The sequence below is a fragment of the Hibiscus syriacus genome, unplaced genomic scaffold (assembly GCF_006381635.1).
Source record: "Hibiscus syriacus cultivar Baekdansim isolate YM2019G1 unplaced genomic scaffold, ASM638163v2 tig00111402_pilon, whole genome shotgun sequence".
In the NCBI taxonomy this organism is placed as follows: Eukaryota; Viridiplantae; Streptophyta; class Magnoliopsida; order Malvales; family Malvaceae; genus Hibiscus; species Hibiscus syriacus.
Genome location: NW_024063082.1, coordinates 5,464,638 through 5,485,630, shown reverse-complemented (window position 1 = coordinate 5,485,630; position 20,993 = coordinate 5,464,638). Strand labels below are relative to the sequence as shown.

The window sequence follows — 20,993 nt, the reverse complement described above, 5'->3', positions numbered from 1 at the left end:
GGAAGGTTGCAGGCCAACTTGTGCTTAATTTGTCCAAACCGTGGATCTCTCACTCAGCTACGGCTATCTTATAGCACTAGGGTTTCAACATCCAAAACCCCATTTGCCATCTCTTTCCTGTCTCTTTTATATCTCACTCGAATCCCACTTCTCAGATTCAATTATCAATGCAAGAAAACTAGCAAGCTTTCAACTTTATTATGTGTTTTCTGTAAGTATTATTTCTCTCACTCTGCTTCTGTTTCTATCACTGAACCCAAGTTTCTAATAGACTCCGAGTATCGTTTGCAAAGGTTTTATACTTTTTGTATCAGAATAACTGGATAAGAATAGAGTTCTTCAGCCTATTTGTCTTGAGCGACAGAGGGAATAAAAAAGTTAGATTTTTTTTTTGTCATTTTATGGGAAAATCAGGGGGTAGGAAAAAGAAGTGTGGTTCAGTCAAACCAGGTTTCAGTTCAAAACAATTCCAGTAATAATGTTAATGGTATTGTTGATTTGGACTCTTCCGTGTTTTTGAAAAGAGCCAATGAGCTCAGAGAAGAAGGCGATCTTAAGTATCAAAATAAGGACTATGTTGCTGCTCTTCAACTCTATGATAATGCTCTTAAGCTTATCCCTAAAACCCACCCTGACCGGGCTGTCTTTCACAGCAATAGAGCTGCTTGTTTGATGCAAATGAAACCCGTTGATTATGATGCTGTTATTGCTGAGTGTAATATGGCAATTCAGGTTCAGCCTCACTTCGTTCAGCCAATTCTTCGAAGGGCTCGAGCTTTCGAGGCCGTCGTCGGAAAGTATGAAATGGCAATGGAGGATGCTCAAAGTCTTTTGGGGGCTGAACCAAATAACAAGTGTAAACACCCGTTTTTGTCCGGTTTTTTTTTCCGTTATTTTATTATTATTATTATTATTATTATCATTATATTATTATTTTATTATTATTTATTATTACAATTTTTGCAGGCCTAATCCCTAAGCCCAATTCAGATTACAGAGGCCCAACAACCCGAAGCCCATTTGGCCCAGAGACCCTAAGCCCAATTCAGATTACATTGGCCCAATCCCGGTCCCCAATAACCCATCAGATTAGGGTTTCAAACCCTAAATCAGTTTAGGGTTTCAAACCCTAAATCAGTTTAGGGTTTCAAACCCTAAATCAGTTTAGGGTTTCAAACCCTAAATCAATTTAGGGTTTCAAACCCTAAATCAATTTAGGGTTTCAACCCTAATCCCCTTCCAGCCGCCGTGTGACCCTTCTCTGCCTCAGCCGCCACAGCCGTTGGACCTTCATTTGCCCAGCCGGTCAAGCTGGCTGCTTCCCTCACCGCCGCTGTCATCGGAGCTGTGAAGAATCCATCCATCAAACAGTGACCGGTCCCTGTAAAAACAGTAACCAAATCAAAGAATAGTGGCCTAAACTTACCAAATCTAAAAACCCATTAAAATAACACCCGAAAATCCCGAAAAATCGGGATTTTATTCACCTAAATCAGAGAAATCAAAGGCTATCTACCTAGATATCATCATGATCTCAAGGGAAATCCACATGCAAGAAAAGATAAAAGACAAAAAGAAGAGAAAAGAGGGCGGTGATAACCAGAAAAAGAGAGGGAGGGCTAAAAAAAAAAAAAACAAAGTGAAGGAGATCTTACCCTTGTAGAAAACCTCGTCGTTGTAGCCTAGCCAGAACAGAGAAGGCCGTATTGAAGGTAAACTGTCCCTTATTTTGGATCTAGGGTTTTCGGATAGGGGTTTTCGGTTTTTTTGCTTGGGGTAGGAGAAAGGTTATTTGTTCAAAGGAAGAGAGGAGGGTTGGTCGTGGTTTGATCTCTCAAGCCATCGCCGCTGGCTGCGGCGGCCGTGGCCCTTTTTTTTCTCTCCACGGCGGAGACAGAGGCGGAGAGGGAGAACTTTGAGAGCATTCTTTGGCTCTCTGTTTTAAGAAGGGAAGAAGTAGAGATGAGGGAATGAGGGCCAATCTCGTTTTAGGGCTTTAATGCCCCCTGTGAAACGGCCGTGTTTTAGAAAGAAGGGTTCTGCATTTTCCTCGTGTGGGTTAACTACACTTTTAGTCCCTAGGGTCTTGTAATCATATTGTTAGACCATTAAATGAAATGATAATTTCTTTGATTTCGAGCAATAAGTTTTCAGAACTTATAACTTAGTACTGTTATTGTTTGTTATGACATTTCTATTAACATTTGATTTTGGTCACGGCATTTATAAGTGTTGTAATTTAATCATCATGTGGAAATTGGTTTAACTGCTGTTGAATCCTTATGTTCCTGTTTTTTTTTCATTTTAGTCCTGTACATGATTTATGGTTTATTTTTAGCTTAGTACATATGCTATTTAGTATTTTTTAGTATGGACTCTGATTTATCTGAAATTGCTATTTTAATTTTTATTTTCTGTTTCTTTCATTGTAGTCCTTTAAGTTCCTGATTTTACCATTTTGGCTCTTTGAGTTTATGTGTTTGTTATTCTAGTCCTTTTTACTTGCTTTTTGATCATTTTATCTTAATTTGTAATATTTACTTATTTTTATTGTAGTCAGTTTTATATGATTTTGTTATTTGGTTATTTGTATTATGTAAATAATGTTGTTTGTTTCATTTAATGTAAAGATTCTATGTCGCATATTTTATTTATATTTATTCCCATTGTATTTCTCTATTGTATATTATTCGAATAATTTCAAGAACACATATTTATAGAACGGGCGTGGAAAGTATCACTTGATCGAAGTGGTACAATCCGATACGACGTTCGAACAGAATAAAAAATGCAAATTCTTCCTTTTACAAGCTTATAGAAATTATTTTTATTGTTATTTTATTTTTTGTTAATTTATTTGATGTTCATATTGTTTAATATTTAAATTTTAATCTTTATTATTATTTCTTCATTGAATCTTAATATGAGTGATGTATGCTTTGGAAAAGTATAGTGTGATGCATTATGTCAATTTTCGTCATTTTTTTTTAAAGAGAAAATATTCTTTACAAGTAAGAAATAGACGAGGTAGCTTTCCCGGCGGAGGATTGCAAATCTCGGGATTTCTTATCGAGAAAAGGATTTTTTTTATTTATTTATAACTAATATTCAATAAATAGATCATAATTTATTTATTATTCTATTTTCATAATTTTTATTGTATTAATGGTTGTTATGTTGATATTAACGATACATAAATTAAGCATATTTTATTTTTTACTCATGATGATATTATTTAGTGGTAATTCAAAGATAGGATATACTTTATAGATGAGAAATAGATGAGATAGCTTTCCCGTTGGAGGATTGCAAATCTCGAGATTTCTTACCAAGTGAAGTATTTCTATTATTTTAACTAATATTCAATAAATGGATCATTTTTTTTAATTCATATTCAAATTGTAATTTCCACCATTTACGACGATGTGTAAGCGACACAGTACCAATTTTGGGCGTTGTGGGGGTGTTTATCCTTCCCCACACGTAACCGACTCCCGAATCCATTTTAATTGAATCTTTGGTAAACGCAGACTATTTTTGTCTTAAAAATGATCTTTCTTAAAATTGTTTTAAAAGACGTTTTTAGGTATTCGGCCTACCTAACCCAAAGGTCGATGGCGACTCTATTCAATTTAATTCAAATTAATTACAAATCACCAATTTTTCCAAAATAAAGTCGTAATCGTTTTTAAAATAATATTTAATTGTTTTACGAAAAAAATGGTTATGACAGCTTGGCGACTCTGCTGGGGACAAAACTAGAGAGTCAGGCTGTCGGTCGCTTATATATGGTCGTTATGGTGGAAATTATAAGTTCGAATCTTTAGTAAAACTATGATCTATGTATTGAATTTTTATTTATTATTTTATCTCTTTATTTTTATATACTAACATTTTAATTGTTTTTTTCAGATATTTCTTAGTTCTCGTTGGGTGTTATTTTTTTATTTTCCCTGTTTTTTTTTTTGAGTCAAAGGTTTGTTTGTTTCTCCTCACACACATCACTTTCATTAGCATAACACGAGCTCTAGACATGAGCTTCGATCCAAATTAGTTAGGGTGTTTGCTTTACTCTCGTAAGAATTTATTCTTCGTATGAGTTTTAGCAAACAACCCATGGGATACATACCTTATACCTTCGTAGGAATTTATTCCTCGTATGGGTATAAGGTAGTGAATCCCCTCGAATTGAACTCGGTCCGTTTGAAACCTGTAATGGGTGAGGATTGAGGGTTTGGTAGCCCAAGGGGGCACCGACATCAAGGACAATTCGAGTTCTTTTTTTTCCTGTTAGAGCTGAAACCATGCATATAGTGAACCATAGCACGGTCATACTAGGTAGAGTCATACTGAACCTCTGTCCGTCAATAGGTACCCAAAATAGGCGTACACAATGGAGAAACTCTCTAACCTCTTTATTTTATTTTATTTTTGAGTGTGTAGAATAGATTTATTCTGTTAAAGCATGTGAAGAATTTAGGTGCAGTTAGAATTTAATTAATTTAGGAGGGTAGAGAGCATGTTTGGGTAGGACCCTTTTTGTGAGGAATATTATTCGGGTAGATAATACATAAATAGAATAGATTTATTTCTCGTTTTACTTATCTTTTTATGTTAAATTTATACAATTGTTTTGACTAACTGTTTTGTTTGTTTTGTTTATTTGTTTCATACTGCATAGACATATCATTAGAAAAGGCGATTGATCTGTGAGTATCGATAAAGTGGAAAGACTTTCACGATGGAAAGAAGTTTTCTAAACAAAGAAGTGAGTCCAGCAGATGTAAGGAACTGGTCCGAAGCCAAGCAGAAAGAGCAGGGAGATAGTCTATCAGGGGATTACGTGTCAGATCTGTCTGATTATACACCAGCTTCTTTAAAACAGAATGAGCTTCAGGGATTGAAAACAATTTGGGAAAGTTGGAATCTTATTGAGAGGCAAGCTTTTCAGCAGACTTATGGGGATATATTTCATCTGATATACGTGAAGGTAGACCCGGTTCTCATACGAAGCATAATACAGTTTTGGAATCCGGCCTATAGTTGTTTCACATTCAACCGAGAGGACATGACTCCAACCCTCGAGGAATACCAATTTCTGTTGAATTTGACAAGCGTTAAAGTGGACAAAGTTTACTCCCGGTCGATAAAAGGGCCTTCCTTTAAGTCAAAGCTTGCAAAGATCTCCGGCACAAGCGACAAATGGGTGAATGATCGTTTGCAATGCAAGGGAGAAAGTGAGGGAGTGCCGTGGTCTCACTTACAAAAGATAGCTGAAGCACATGTAGATGAAAACGTGCGTAGAGATGTATTTGCTTTGGGTATATATGGTTTGGTAATCTTTCCAAAATGTTTGGGATTGATCGAGCTGGCAGTAGTCGATTTGGTTGAGAAGTTAGGAAGAGAGGTGAATCCAGTCCATGCAATTCTTGCTGAAACTTTCCGATCTTTGAATATATGTAGAAGGTTGGGGGGAGGTCGTTTTATGGGTTGTGCTCAATTGCTTACTGTGTGGATCAGAAGCCATTTCTGGAAGGAAGAAAAGGTCAACTATAACCGTTTTTTGAAAGATTATTCTCCTGTTGCTGAGTACCTTACGAAGGAGTGGCCTGAAGTATCTCAGAAAGATCAATGGATTGATTTCTTCCGGAATCTACAAAGTCAAAACATAGCATGGCGAACACCGTGGTTGATGCATACACAAATCTTGTTCAAATGTGGAGATTTGGATTGGATTATATTACTGGGATTGTGGGGAGGAGTGGGATACGCTCCTTTGTTGATATTGAGACAGTACGGTGCCCGACAGTTTGTTCCCGTGACTCATGGTTTGACTGGTGCTGAATTTGATTATAAAGAAGGCAATTATAGAAAGAAAATCAAAGATGTGGCTGATTCTTGGAGGATGACTTTTAGGACTAAAGTGGTTGGAGCGGATGTGATCTTGACGCCTGATTATGAAGCCTGGAGAATCAGGAGGGTAAATGATAAGATACCTTTAACATCTGGAGAGGGATCAAGGTCGATAGAAGAACAAATCAGAAATATCCCTTCGAATTTGGAAATCCAAAGAATTGAGTTTGAAATGGAAAAGGCTAAAGATTCCAAGAAAATAGAAGAGATGGAGAGAGAAAACTTCATGTCGACTATCGAGGCTGAATTTCATGCCAGACAGTTTATAATGATGAGAGAACGGAAAGAGGAGGTGGAAGCTGATTTAGAAGACTTAAAAAAAGATTATCAAAGGGTGCAGCAAATGAGAAAGAAACTTGGATCCAGAGAATTAGCGGCTGCAAGACGGCGAATCAAAAGTCTGGAAATTGAGAACAAGTGTCAGATTAAGAAGATAGAAGCTGGAAAAGCAAAAGTATGCGAGCTAGAGGCCGATAAAAAGGAATTGATCAAGCAGTATAAAGCTGAGGCTCGTAGAGCTCAAAAACTCCATGAAGAAAAAGAAGTCAGCCTGAAAGAATTAGAAGAAGAAAAGAATCAAGTCCAGGGGTTAAAAATTGAGATGAACAGTATAATTGAGGACTTTGAGGACAAAGATCGAAGAATTTTAGAGCTCGAAGAAGAAAGAAAGCAAAAGAAAGAAGAGATGTGGTCTGAGAGACAGGGATGGAATCGATTCCTCGATAGAAAGCAGGCAGAGATTGGATCGTGGATGCAGAGATTCTCGACAAAAAGTCAGCAAGTAGATGAGCTCACAGGAGAAATGGGAGAATTACAGATGAGATTCGAACATGAGATGAACCAATCTCGAGCTATGAATGATGAGCTCAAAAGTCATGTATCGAGCCTTGAGCAATCCCTTCTGCAAGTGCAAGTTCCTCCCGCTTCAGTGGACCTAAGAGTTGCTCTCGAAGAAAACAAATCCTTCCAGAAGGAAATCAGAGAATTAAAGGGTGAACTCCAGAAATGTCGAATTCATATTACCAATCTAGAGAAAGAGATCAAACGCATCAATAAGGGATGGGAAAATACATACGAGCATTATCGATCCTTAGTAGAAGAACGCGAGCGCATGATGGGGGAAGCTATTGCTCAAATGGGTGAAGTGGCTCGGTACATGAATGAATTAGCCAATAGAGCGGAGATCATCCAACTGCGCACAAATCCGGTTTCTGAATATACAAGGGAGATCATCGCCATTATGAACGAAATTGTAGAGCTGAGTCTGAGGGCTAGGCCTTATATGTAATAGAACTCCTTTGTAATGATTGAAACTTTTTATCCAATGAAAGTATTTCCGAATGGTTACTGCTTGGGTCAACGCCTTTTATTTGCATTTCATACTTGCATCATTCATTATGCATAAGTAAATTCATCATTTATAATGCATCACCAATAAAATGTATCATTTATAGCACATTACCAATAATATGCATTCGAATTTAAAAGAACAATAAAATTAATTTCCGAAGGGTTATGTGACAGACGATTCTGGCAAGTAAGAACTCCAATCCTTATCACACGCGAAGTAGAGCCATGGAGGCCAAGCTTGATCAATTAAAGAAAGAAATGCAAGAAGATTTACTAAGAATACAACAAGAATGGCAGGCAAAGATGGATCAGTCACAAAAGTCAATTATAGATCAAATACTGCAAAGCCAGGCTAATATGATGAATGAGATGATGACCAAGATGTCTGGGTTACGTACTGAAACAGTTAAAGAACCAAGCGCTGCCCCTGTTGAAGTTTCTAGGCAGGAGTCTACTCCGAGACTAGTTATCTCACCTGAAAAGCTAGTGGAACATCCTGCAGGGTCTTCAGCTGTAAAGGTTCAAATGGCCACGACTAACCCTCAAAACAGTCCTTATGAGTATATTGATGTAGATCCTGAGGAAATGGAGAAACCTAAAACGGAAGTACCGGAGCATTTAAAGGACTGGTGCAAAGGGTTTTTTAAAGAAATGGGAAAGCAGGGTTCTCAAGACGGAATGAATGCAGAGGAATTGAGTCTTGTGCCAGACCTAGTATTACCACCTAAGTTCAAAATGCCGGAATTTGAAAAGTATGATGGAAAAACTTGTCCTGTTGCTCACTTGACCATGTTTTGTCGAAGAATGACAGGATTCGTGAAGGATGATGGGCTATTAATTCACTGTTTCCAGGCCAGCTTGACGGGGTCAGCTGTCAGATGGTATAACCAATTAACCCGAGCTAAAATAGGGTCTTGGAAGGATTTGGCCAATGCGTTTAAAGAACAATACCAACACGTTACCGATATGATGCCTGATCGTGTTACTCTCCAAAATATGGAGATGAAGCATAATGAGACCTTCCGACAGTACGCTCAGCGCTGGAGGGATATTGCTGCTCAAGTGCACCCACCACTTATTGAGAGGGAGTTTATAACCATGTTTATAGATACGTTAAAATCTCCTTATATTGATCATATGTTAGGAGTGGCAACTAAGAGCTTCTCTGATATCGTGATGTGTGGAGAGATGATCGAGAGAGCATTAAAGAAGGGGCAGATTGTCGGTAGCCAAACTCCTGCAAAGAAACCCTATGTGAAAAGGAAGGAAGGAGAGGTGAATAATGTAAATTTCTCTGTGAGTAAGCCGAAGATGGGAAATTCTTCTTCATCCCAAGGGGAGACTAAGCGCGAGCATAACAATGAAAGGATGACGTTCACTCCCATACCAATGACTTACAGTGAGCTCTTCCATGGATTAGTCCAAGCTCACGTAGTGTCACCAAAATTCATTGATCCAATTAAACCACCTTATCCAAAATGGTTCAACGAAAATGAGACATGCGAATATCATGCAAATCTCAGAGGACATAACATTGAAAAGTGTCTCGCTTTTAAAAGAGTGGTTGAAGATCTGATCAAGAGAAAGGTGGTGTCCTTTAATGATTCTGAAGCACCCTGTGTTGCTGCAAACCCGCTTCCAAATCATCAGAATCAGGGAGTGAACGCTATTGAGAAAAATCAAAAAATTAAGAGGAGAATTGAAGAAATAAGAACACCACTGAAATGGGTATATGCTCAAATAAAGGAGAGAGGGTTGTTAAGCCCTAGAAATGAATGCTCAACGGGAAAGACAGAGAACTTTTGTGAATACCATGGTGAAAATGGTCATCAGATTCAGGATTGTCAAGAATTCAGGCAGATAGTCCAAGAATTAATGAACAAGCAGGAGTTGCAGTTCTATGAAGAAAGAATGAGTGAAAATGAAAGATATATCTGCGCTTCTGAAGAAAATTCAAGGGAAGCTGAAAAGAATTTAAAAAAGCCTGTCCTGGTCATATCGAAGCCAAATTACGAGGCCAGCAGTGGAAGTATAACATCTAGGGTGGTGATCAAAACCCCTGCGCCTTTTGCCTACAAGAGTAACAAGAGTGTTCCCTGGGACTATACATGCCAAATTAATACTCCTGAGAGTAAGGAGGAAGAGGTTGCTGAAGTTGGATTTTTCACCAGGAGTGGAAGATGCTATGCTCCTGGAAAGGCTGATAAAGCAAGAGATGTGGTTATTAAAGATCCTGAGGATAAATTGAATGAGCCTGTTAAGATTGAGGAGGCTCAGGAATTTTTAAAGTTTCTGAAACACAGCGAGTATAATATTGTGGAACAGCTTCATAAGACCCCAGCACGGATTTCAATGTTATCTCTACTATTGCATTCGGAAGTACATCGAAATACTCTGATCAAAGTGCTGAATGAAACTTTTGTAGGGAAGGATATACCAGTGGAACGTGTGGACAGGATGGTAAATCATATTAATGCAGATAATTTTATTTATTTTTATGATGACGAAATACCTGAAGAAGGAAAAGGCAGGGGCAAGGCTCTACACATTACTGCTCATTGCAAAGGAGTCATCGTCTCTGGGGTGTTAATTGACAACGGATCGGCCTTGAATGTTATGCCATTCGCCACTCTAAATAGACTTCCTGTGGATGTATCACAAATGAGGGTTTGTAGCAATGCTGTAAGGGCATTTGATGGGACGGAACGCAAGATAATGGGGAAGATGATTATCCCTCTCAGAATTGGCCCTACAACATTTGAAGTAGATTTTGTTGTCATGGATATTCATCCGAGTTATAGTTGCTTGCTAGGGAGACCCTGGATTCACATGGCTGGGGCAGTTCCTTCCTCCCTTCACCAAAAGCTCCGATTCATTGTTGATGGGACTCTGGTGACCATCAAAGCGGAAGAAGATATCATTGCCTCTATCACTACAGATGCACCATATGTAGGGGTAGATGAAAATGCACTAGAGTCCTCATTCCAGTCCTTGGAATTTGTTAATGCTACTTTTATTTCTGAAGGCAAAAGAATTCCCATTCCTCATCTTTCAAAAAATACAAAGATGCAATTAAAGGAGACCTTAGCTAGAGGAGCAAAGGTAGGGAAAGGCTTGGGAAAGAAATTGCAAGGAATCACTGAAGGATCGGCTCCAGTTCCTAAAAGAAATTATTTTGGTCTCGGATACAAACCAACGTACCATGATAAAGTCAAGGATGCACAAAAGTTTAAAGAAAGAAGGAAGGCAAGAGTAAAGGGAGAAGATATTGTTTGGGGACCCATGGTCATTCCACCACTCTCCAAATCTTTTGTGTCTGGAGGATTTGTGATTGGCACGCTGAAACAGTCAGGAGATATTGAAGATACAGAATTTGTTGAAAATTTATTGGGAAGCCTGAGCATCAACGTTATCACAGAAGATTCTACTGGAGAGTGTTCATTGGCATCAATTCGTCCGTGTCCTCCTGGCTATGTTTTGAGCAATTACACTGTTGAAGAACTCCCTGTGTTCTATAAGCACTTTTCAAAGTAATGCATAATAACAAATCTGTCTCCTTTTGACCCAAATATAATAGGGCTTTTGTAAAAGGACAAATTGTTATTTGTCATTGCTTTAATGAAACAGTGTTCTCTTTTCATTTCTAATCTTAGCAAGTATTTTATTCATCTCTTGAGTATTCTTTATTCTTTATTGATAATTATTCTCTTGATAAATATTAGATAAAATTTTTGTCCACAGCCAAATATACTCCTTTTGATTCGCAGGTCTTCAGATATCAACTGTTCGAGTAATGATATTTTTGAACCACAAATTGATTTTGAAAATGACATGTGTCTCGAAGAATCTGAGGGTTATAAAGATGAAGAGGAATGTGAGTTAAACTCTGAGCTTGTTAGAATGATGGAGCAAGAAGATAGACAAATATTGCCCCACAAAGAGACAACTGAAACAATAAATTTGGGAACGGAAGAGGATATAAAGGAAGTTAAAATTGGCACTTCACTCTCACCAAAAGTAAGAGTTGGTCTTATAAGCCTTCTTCGGGAATATAGGGATGTGTTTGCTTGGTCTTATCAAGATATGCCGGGGTTGGAAACTGACATTGTAATGCACAAGCTACCAATAAAACCGGAATGCAAGCCTGTTCAGCAAAAACTTCGAAGAATGAGACCAGATATGCTATTAAAAATTAAGGAAGAAGTGAAGAAACAATTCGATGCTGGATTTTTACAAGTGGCCAAGTACCCTGAATGGGTAGCAAACATAGTGCCAGTTCCAAAGAAAGATGGCAAAGTTCGGATGTGTGTTGACTACCGGGATCTCAATCGAGCGAGCCCCAAAGATAATTTTCCACTCCCACATATCGATACTTTGGTTGACAATACGGCTGGTCATGCTCTTTTCTCTTTCATGGATGGTTTCTCAGGTTACAATCAAATTAAGATGGACCCAGGAGACATGGAAAAGACAACTTTTGTGACAATGTGGGGTACGTTTTGCTACAAGGTGATGCCCTTTGGACTTAAGAACGCTGGGGCAACATATCAAAGAGCCATGGTTACGTTGTTCCACGATATGATGCACAGGGATATAGAAGTGTACGTGGATGATATGATTGCCAAATCACAAACTGGAGAAGAACATGTAAAAGTCTTAAAGAAACTATTTCTAAGATTAAAGAAATACCAGCTCAAGCTTAACCCGGCCAAGTGCACATTTGGAGCTACTTCAGGGAAGTTATTGGGATTTGTAGTCAGTGAGAATGGGATAGAAATAGATCCTGATAAAGTCAAAGCAATTTTGGACTTACCTCCCCCTAGAACGCAAAAGGAAGTACGAGGTTTTCTGGGAAGGTTAAATTATATTGCCAGATTCATCTCTCAGTTGACCGAGAAATGTGATCCAATATTCCGATTACTGAGAAAGCAAAACCCAGGAGAATGGGATGATAGTTGCCAAGAATGCTTCGATAGAATTAAGAGTTACTTAATTACTGCTCCTGTCTTGATGCCACCAATCCCAAACAAACCATTGATTTTATATTTGACTGTCTTTGAGAAGTCAATGGGATGTGTGTTGGCCCAACATGACGAAACTGGAAGAAGAGAACGAGCTATTTACTATCTCAGTAAGAAATTTACTGACTGTGAGACTCGATATTCCTCTATTGAAAAGTTGTGTTGTGCTTTAGTATGGACTACTAAGAGGCTGAGACAATATTTGTTGTATCATACTACCTGGTTGATATCAAGACTGGATCCGTTAAAGTACCTGATGGAATCAACGGCTCTAACTGGAAGGATGGCGAGATGGCAAATGTTGTTGTCCGAATTTGATATAGTCTACATGAACCAGAAATCAGTTAAAGGAAGTGCTATTGCAGATTTCCTGGCAAGCAGAGCATTAGAAGACTATGAGCCAGTAAAATTTGATTTTCCGAACGAGGACTTGATGAGTATATTTGTTACTGAAGAGGATACTCCGAAAAATGAAACATGGAAAATGAACTTCGATGGCGCTTCTAATGCTGTGGGACATGGAATTGGGGCAATACTAGTTTCACCTGAGGGAGATCATTATCCTTGTACTAGTAGGCTCGCCTTTGAATGCACTAACAATATGGCAGAGTATGAAGCATGTATCTTGGGTATTCAAGCTGCAATTGAGCGCAAAGTTAAAAGCCTAGAAGTATTCGGCGATTCTGCTCTGGTTATTTATCAGCTTCGCGGGGAATGGATGACTCGAGACTCCAAGTTGATAGAATACAAGAACTTAGTGATGGAGTTGATCAAAGAGTTTGAAGAAATTTCTTTTGCTTATCTTCCTCGTGAAGAAAATCAAATGGCAGATGCCTTGGCTACGTTGGCAGCTATGTTCAAGGCCGATGATCAATCTCGAATGATGCCTATTCGGATGAGTATAAGAGAAATGCCAGCTCATTGTTGCAACATAGAGGAAGAAGAGGATGATAATCTCCCATGGTATTATGATATTCTCCAATATGTGAAGTATCGGGCTTACCCGGCGGAGGCAGCTGAGAATGATAAACGAACCTTAAGAAGATTAGCAATGGGGTATGTCCTTGATGGAGATATATTGTATAAAAAGGGCAAAGATCAGGTGCTTTTGAGATGTGTGGATAGAATTGAGGCCAAGAAAATACTTGAGGAAGTCCATGAAGGAGTTTGTGGAACACATGCTAATGGATTCACAATGGTTAGAAAAATCATGAGGTTTGGGTACTATTGGTCCACTATGGAAGGAGATTGTATCAGATTTGCTCGAAGATGTCATAAATGCCAGATTCATGATAACCAAATACATGTTCCTCCTTCACCACTCCATGTAATGAACGCACCTTGGCCATTTTCAATGTGGGGCATCGATGTCATTGGGGCAATTTCACCGAAGGCCTCAAATGGACATCGTTTTATCTTAGTGGCTATAGATTATTTCACCAAATGGGTTGAAGCTGCCTCTTATGCTAATGTCACAAAAGGAGCAGTGTGCAGATTTCTAAAAAGAGAAATCATTTGTAGATATGGAACACCTGAAAGGATCATCACAGATAATGCATTGAATTTGAACAACGATTTAATGAAGGAAGTTTGCACAAAGTTAAAGATCAAACATCACAATTCGGCTCCTTATCGCCCAAAAATGAATGGGGCAGTAGAGGCAGCGAATAAAAACATCAAGAAGATCATCACAAAAGCAACTGAAACGTATAGAGACTGGCATGAGAAATTACCTTTTGCATTGCTTGCTTATCGCACGTCCGTTCGTACATCTACTGGGGCAACACCATTCTCTTTGGTATATGGGATGGAAGCAGTTTTACCTATTGAGGTGGAAATACCTTCTTTGAGAGTATTGATGGAGTTGAAACTAGACGAGGCTGATTGGGTACAAAGTAGGTTTGATCAATTAAATTTGATTGAGGAGAAAAGGCTGAGAGCTATCTGCCATGGCCAAATGTACCAGAGAAGGATGATACGAGCATATGACAAGAAAGTCAGACCTCGAGAATTTCGTGAAGGCGATTTGGTACTAAAAAAGATCTTACCTATGCAAAAAGACTTTCGAGGGAAGTGGATGCCGAACTGGGAAGGTCCCTATATTGTAAAAAAGGCATTCTCAGGAGGAGCTTTGGTGTTAACAGAAATGGATGGGGAAGATTTGCCTAATCCCGTGAATTCAGATTCGGTCAAACGATATTACACCTAAAAAAAAAAAAAAAAAAAAAAAAAAGGAAATGAAAAAATGAAAAAATGAAAAAGAAGGAAAAATAAACAAAGGAGGGTTCAAGATGAAAACCCAAAATGGGCATCTTGAAACCAAAGGAGGATTCGAGTTGAAAATCCGTAATGGACGGCTCGAATAATCAGAAATTAAAATGGTGGATTCCCTCGGAAGCCTAACAGTTTAGGGAAAGACTCCCATGCTCACACATCTTTTGTACGATCTGAATCTTCGAAACACATGTCAACTTTCGAGAAAGATTTGGGGTGAAGAAATAGAAGGACTCAGCATTTGATATTCACTATATTTGTCCATTATTTTTCCTTTGTATATACTTGTTTTCTTGTCCCAAAAGATTGTACTTTCTCATTACCTATCTTCAGTGAATTTTTTGAATTTGATTCAATATCCTCGCATATATTCACCAAATTACTAATCAATAACATCGGTTATTATGCCTTACTCGGAAAAGTGTAAGAGTATGGGGATTTTGAAACAGGTGTTCGCCAGAGAACACATACAAAGACACGCTCCCATAAATCATTGAGCAAACCATTGAAAAAGGGTTCAGATTAAAGAAATCAGTTTCAACATAATCATACTTTTCCCAAAGCAAAGAAGTCCCAATTTAAAGGCATGCACCAAGGAAAGGTCATTCTGAATGAATTTTCTCTGAAAAATCAATCAATGACCAAAGAATCAAAGAGGCAAGATAAACTCTCTTGGGGTAGATCAGAAGGACCAAGTCAAAGAATATCTAATGAGAGGTCAAGGAAATAACCAGGCATGGATAAATGCATAAATATCGCATGTTCCGATCAAAGAGTATGAGAGATTCTTAATGCCAGGAACGAGCTGAGCATAACCCTTTAAACATGCATTTAGATCATTCTTAGAGCATATTGATAACATGAAATCATGGCATATGACCATTTTACAGGATCTTCAAGACTTACTGAAGCAATGAATCAGTCAACATCAACTGACCAGACTTCCTCATCACGTAGGAGCCGTGTCAACATTAGGATAACCAGCCGTCCTTATCACGTAGGAACCGAGTTATCACCTCACCTTTAGATGGCCAGATCTCTTCATCACGTAAGAGCCGTGTCAACCTGATAACCAGCCGTCCTCATCACGTAGGAACCGTGTTATCACCTTTAGATGGCCAGATCTCTTCATCACGTAAGAGCCGTGTCAACCTGATAACCAGTCGTCCTCATTACGTAGGAACCGAGTTATCATCCCTAAAAATGACCAGATTTCCTCATCACGTAGGAGCCATGTCACCCTTAGACGACCAGACCTCTTCATTGCGTACGAGCAGTGTCGTCCCCACCAACAAAATTATCCATCTTTTCAAACCCAAAAAGAGGAGAACCAGACAAAAAAACGTGTTTTCTTGTCGTCTTTGCCCTATTCTTGTTAACACAAGAATGTGCAAAGAGGGGCAGCTGTAAACACCCGTTTTTGTCCGGTTTTTTTTTCCGTTATTTTATTATTATTATTATTATTATTATCATTATATTATTATTTTATTATTATTTATTATTACAATTTTTGCAGGCCTAATCCCTAAGCCCAATTCAGATTACAGAGGCCCAACAACCCGAAGCCCATTTGGCCCAGAGACCCTAAGCCCAATTCAGATTACATTGGCCCAATCCCGGTCCCCAATAACCCATCAGATTAGGGTTTCAAACCCTAAATCAGTTTAGGGTTTCAAACCCTAAATCAGTTTAGGGTTTCAAACCCTAAATCAGTTTAGGGTTTCAAACCCTAAATCAATTTAGGGTTTCAAACCCTAAATCAATTTAGGGTTTCAACCCTAATCCCCTTCCAGCCGCCGTGTGACCCTTCTCTGCCTCAGCCGCCACAGCCGTTGGACCTTCATTTGCCCAGCCGGTCAAGCTGGCTGCTTCCCTCACCGCCGCTGTCATCGGAGCTGTGAAGAATCCATCCATCAAACAGTGACCGGTCCCTGTAAAAACAGTAACCAAATCAAAGAATAGTGGCCTAAACTTACCAAATCTAAAAACCCATTAAAATAACACCCGAAAATCCCGAAAAATCGGGATTTTATTCACCTAAATCAGAGAAATCAAAGGCTATCTACCTAGATATCATCATGATCTCAAGGGAAATCCACATGCAAGAAAAGATAAAAGACAAAAAGAAGAGAAAAGAGGGCGGTGATAACCAGAAAAAGAGAGGGAGGGCTAAAAAAAAAAAACAAAGTGAAGGAGATCTTACCCTTGTAGAAAACCTCGTCGTTGTAGCCTAGCCAGAACAGAGAAGGCCGTATTGAAGGTAAACTGTCCCTTATTTTGGATCTAGGGTTTTCGGATAGGGGTTTTCGGTTTTTTTGCTTGGGGTAGGAGAAAGGTTATTTGTTCAAAGGAAGAGAGGAGGGTTGGTCGTGGTTTGATCTCTCAAGCCATCGCCGCTGGCTGCGGCGGCCGTGGCCCTTTTTTTTCTCTCCACGGCGGAGACAGAGGCGGAGAGGGAGAACTTTGAGAGCATTCTTTGGCTCTCTGTTTTAAGAAGGGAAGAAGTAGAGATGAGGGAATGAGGGCCAATCTCGTTTTAGGGCTTTAATGCCCCCTGTGAAACGGCCGTGTTTTAGAAAGAAGGGTTCTGCATTTTCCTCGTGTGGGTTAACTACACTTTTAGTCCCTAGGGTCTTGTAATCATATTGTTAGACCATTAAATGAAATGATAATTTCTTTGATTTCGAGCAATAAGTTTTCAGAACTTATAACTTAGTACTGTTATTGTTTGTTATGACATTTCTATTAACATTTGATTTTGGTCACGGCATTTATAAGTGTTGTAATTTAATCATCATGTGGAAATTGGTTTAACTGCTGTTGAATCCTTATGTTCCTGTTTTTTTTTCATTTTAGTCCTGTACATGATTTATGGTTTATTTTTAGCTTAGTACATATGCTATTTAGTATTTTTTAGTATGGACTCTGATTTATCTGAAATTGCTATTTTAATTTTTATTTTCTGTTTCTTTCATTGTAGTCCTTTAAGTTCCTGATTTTACCATTTTGGCTCTTTGAGTTTATGTGTTTGTTATTCTAGTCCTTTTTACTTGCTTTTGATCATTTTATCTTAATTTGTAATATTTACTTATTTTTATTGTAGTCAGTTTTATATGATTTTGTTATTTGGTTATTTGTATTATGTAAATAATGTTGTTTGTTTCATTTAATGTAAAGATTCTATGTCGCATATTTTATTTATATTTATTCCCATTGTATTTCTCTATTGTATATTATTCGAATAATTTCAAGAACACATATTTATAGAACGGGCGTGGAAAGTATCACTTGATCGAAGTGGTACAATCCGATACGACGTTCGAACAGAATAAAAAATGCAAATTCTTCCTTTTACAAGCTTATAGAAATTATTTTTATTGTTATTTTATTTTTTGTTAATTTATTTGATGTTCATATTGTTTAATATTTAAATTTTAATCTTTATTATTATTTCTTCATTGAATCTTAATATGAGTGATGTATGCTTTGGAAAAGTATAGTGTGATGCATTATGTCAATTTTCGTCATTTTTTTTTTAAAGAGAAAATATTCTTTACAAGTAAGAAATAGACGAGGTAGCTTTCCCGGCGGAGGATTGCAAATCTCGGGATTTCTTATCGAGAAAAGGATTTTTTTTATTTATTTATAACTAATATTCAATAAATAGATCATAATTTATTTATTATTCTATTTTCATAATTTTTATTGTATTAATGGTTGTTATGTTGATATTAACGATACATAAATTAAGCATATTTTATTTTTTACTCATGATGATATTATTTAGTGGTAATTCAAAGATAGGATATACTTTATAGATGAGAAATAGATGAGATAGCTTTCCCGTTGGAGGATTGCAAATCTCGAGATTTCTTACCAAGTGAAGTATTTCTATTATTTTAACTAATATTCAATAAATGGATCATTTTTTTTAATTCATATTCAAATTGTAATTTCCACCATTTACGACGATGTGTAAGCGACACAGTACCAATTTTGGGCGTTGTGGGGGTGTTTATCCTTCCCCACACGTAACCGACTCCCGAATCCATTTTAATTGAATCTTTGGTAAACGCAGACTATTTTTGTCTTAAAAATGATCTTTCTTAAAATTGTTTTAAAAGACGTTTTTAGGTATTCGGCCTACCTAACCCAAAGGTCGATGGCGACTCTATTCAATTTAATTCAAATTAATTACAAATCACCAATTTTTCCAAAATAAAGTCGTAATCGTTTTTAAAATAATATTTAATTGTTTTACGAAAAAAATGGTTATGACAACAAGGATGCTTTGGAGATTGCTAGCAGATTAAGGACTGCATTGGGTCCTTGCCTGGAGGCTAAGCAGGACCTCCAGAGTCGACCCTCCCCGGCTGCGCTTGGGGCTTCTGCTGTTCGTGGTGTCCCTGTTGCTGGCCTTGGCCCTAGCTTACCAGCTTGGCCAGTGCCTAAGAAGACATCGGTATCACCAAGCAATAAGCCAGATAAGCACCAAAATAGCGTAGCAGAAGCTCAAACTGGTTCTAGGAACAAGACTGAGTTTCCAAAACTTGTTCTGAAGCCTTCTAGTGGTTCTTCGAAAGCAACTGATAATCTGAATAACAATGGCCATAGAGAACAGTCTTTTGATACTTCTGTGTGTGGGCAGGTACCAGAGGTGGCAATTCAATGGAGGCCATTGAAACTTGTTTATGATCATGACACAAGGCTTTCCCAAATGCCAGTTAATTGCGGCTTCAAAGTGTTGAGAGAGATTGTGAGCAAACATTTTCCTTCATCCAAGTCAGTTTTGATCAAATATAAGGATAATGATGGAGATTTGGTGACTATTACATGCACGACAGAACTCAGATTGGCCGAGTCTTCCGTAGATTATCTTGTTCCAATAGAGTCTGAAGCAGATAAAGCCGGTGGATTTGGGATGTTGAGATTGCACGTCGTTGACGTGAGTCCGGAGCAGGAGCCACCGTTACCAGAAGAAGAGGATGAGAAGCCTTTGGAGAGCCAGGTAGCTAAGTCGGATGAAAGTTTGGCGCACTCATCCCTTGGTGAATCTGTTTTGGAAGGTGTTGATACGGATATTGAGAAGACAGAGAAAGAAGCTTCAAAGGGAAAAACAACGGTGGCTTCCGAAGATCCAGAGTGCAAGGAAGTGGAGATGGATGATTGGCTGTTTGAGTTTGCTCAGCTTTTCCGCAACCATGTTGGTAACGATCCTGATGCTCATATTGATTTTCATGAGCTTAGAATGGAGCACTGCTCAGAGGCTCTCGAGGAGAAAGTTACGAGCAGGAAGCTCAAATCCTCTTTGATAAAGCTGCTGCGAAGTTCCAAGAGGTGGCTGCATTGGATTTCTTTAACTGGGGAAATGTTCATGTGTGCCGCAAGGAAACGAATTCTGTTAGATGAGTCTGCAGGGAAGGAGTTAGTGTTGGAAAAACTTCAAATGGCTTACGATTGGGTTCGGGAAAAGTATTCTTTGGCCAAAGAGAAGTATGCTGAAGCAATCTTAATTAAACCTGACTTTTACGAAGGGATGCTGGCATTGGGACAGCAGCAATTCGAAATGGCCAAATTTATTTGGTCTTTCGCACTTACGAAAAAAAATAGACCTCTCGACCTGGGATCCTGCAGAAACATTTCAACTTTTTGACACTGCGGAGGAGAAGATGAAACACGCAACAGAAATGTGGGAGAAGTTGGAGCAGCAGAGATTTGATGAGTTGACAGATCCAAATTCAAGTAAGAAGGAAGAGTTGTCAAAGAGAAGGAAGAAACCCGGGAGCGCTGCTGAAAATGAGATCCCGGGAACCGGAAATCAGGGTGAACTTTTGGCTGAGGAAGTAGCTGAACAAGCAGCGGTGATGAGATCACAAATACATCTTTTCTGGGGCAACATGCTCTTTGAGCGATTTAAAGTTGAATGCAAATTAGGAATGGATGGTTGGAAAAAGAATCTCGATACCGCCATCGAAAACTTCAAGCTTGCCAGTGCTTCCGAAGCCAACATATCTACACTTTTGAAGAATCATTGCTCAAATGGAGATGCAGTTGAAGGAGATGAAAAGAAGGTCGTAGGAGATGAGAATCAAACATCTAACAAGTAAATATAAAACCGACGTCTTCCAAAATCCCTTATGATAGTTTTGGTGAATGAAAAGTACATTTTTCCTCATCTGCTTGCGAATGAAACATTTGCTCATTTGGATCCCAATATTGATGAGTGTTGTACTTGAAAGATTTTGGGTTTGAAGGCTACTGGTTAAATCTTTAAACTGATATTGTTTGGACGCCGTTGAGCGTTACAATAAGCAACTTCATTTCATGATATTTAGCTTGAACGGAATGTTTTCATGGTAAATATTACTTGAGAACATGAAACTGAAGACTACTTGCGATGAACAAAGCAAATACAAGTTACTATCATTCATTACA

At 38.3% G+C, this 20,993-nt stretch overlaps 1 pseudogene; it reads left to right on the top strand.

The window, feature by feature from the left end:
* Positions 1–118: 118 nt before the first annotated feature.
* LOC120161801 lies at positions 119–20,927 on the top strand (annotated as a pseudogene).
* Positions 20,928–20,993: the final 66 nt, after the last annotated feature.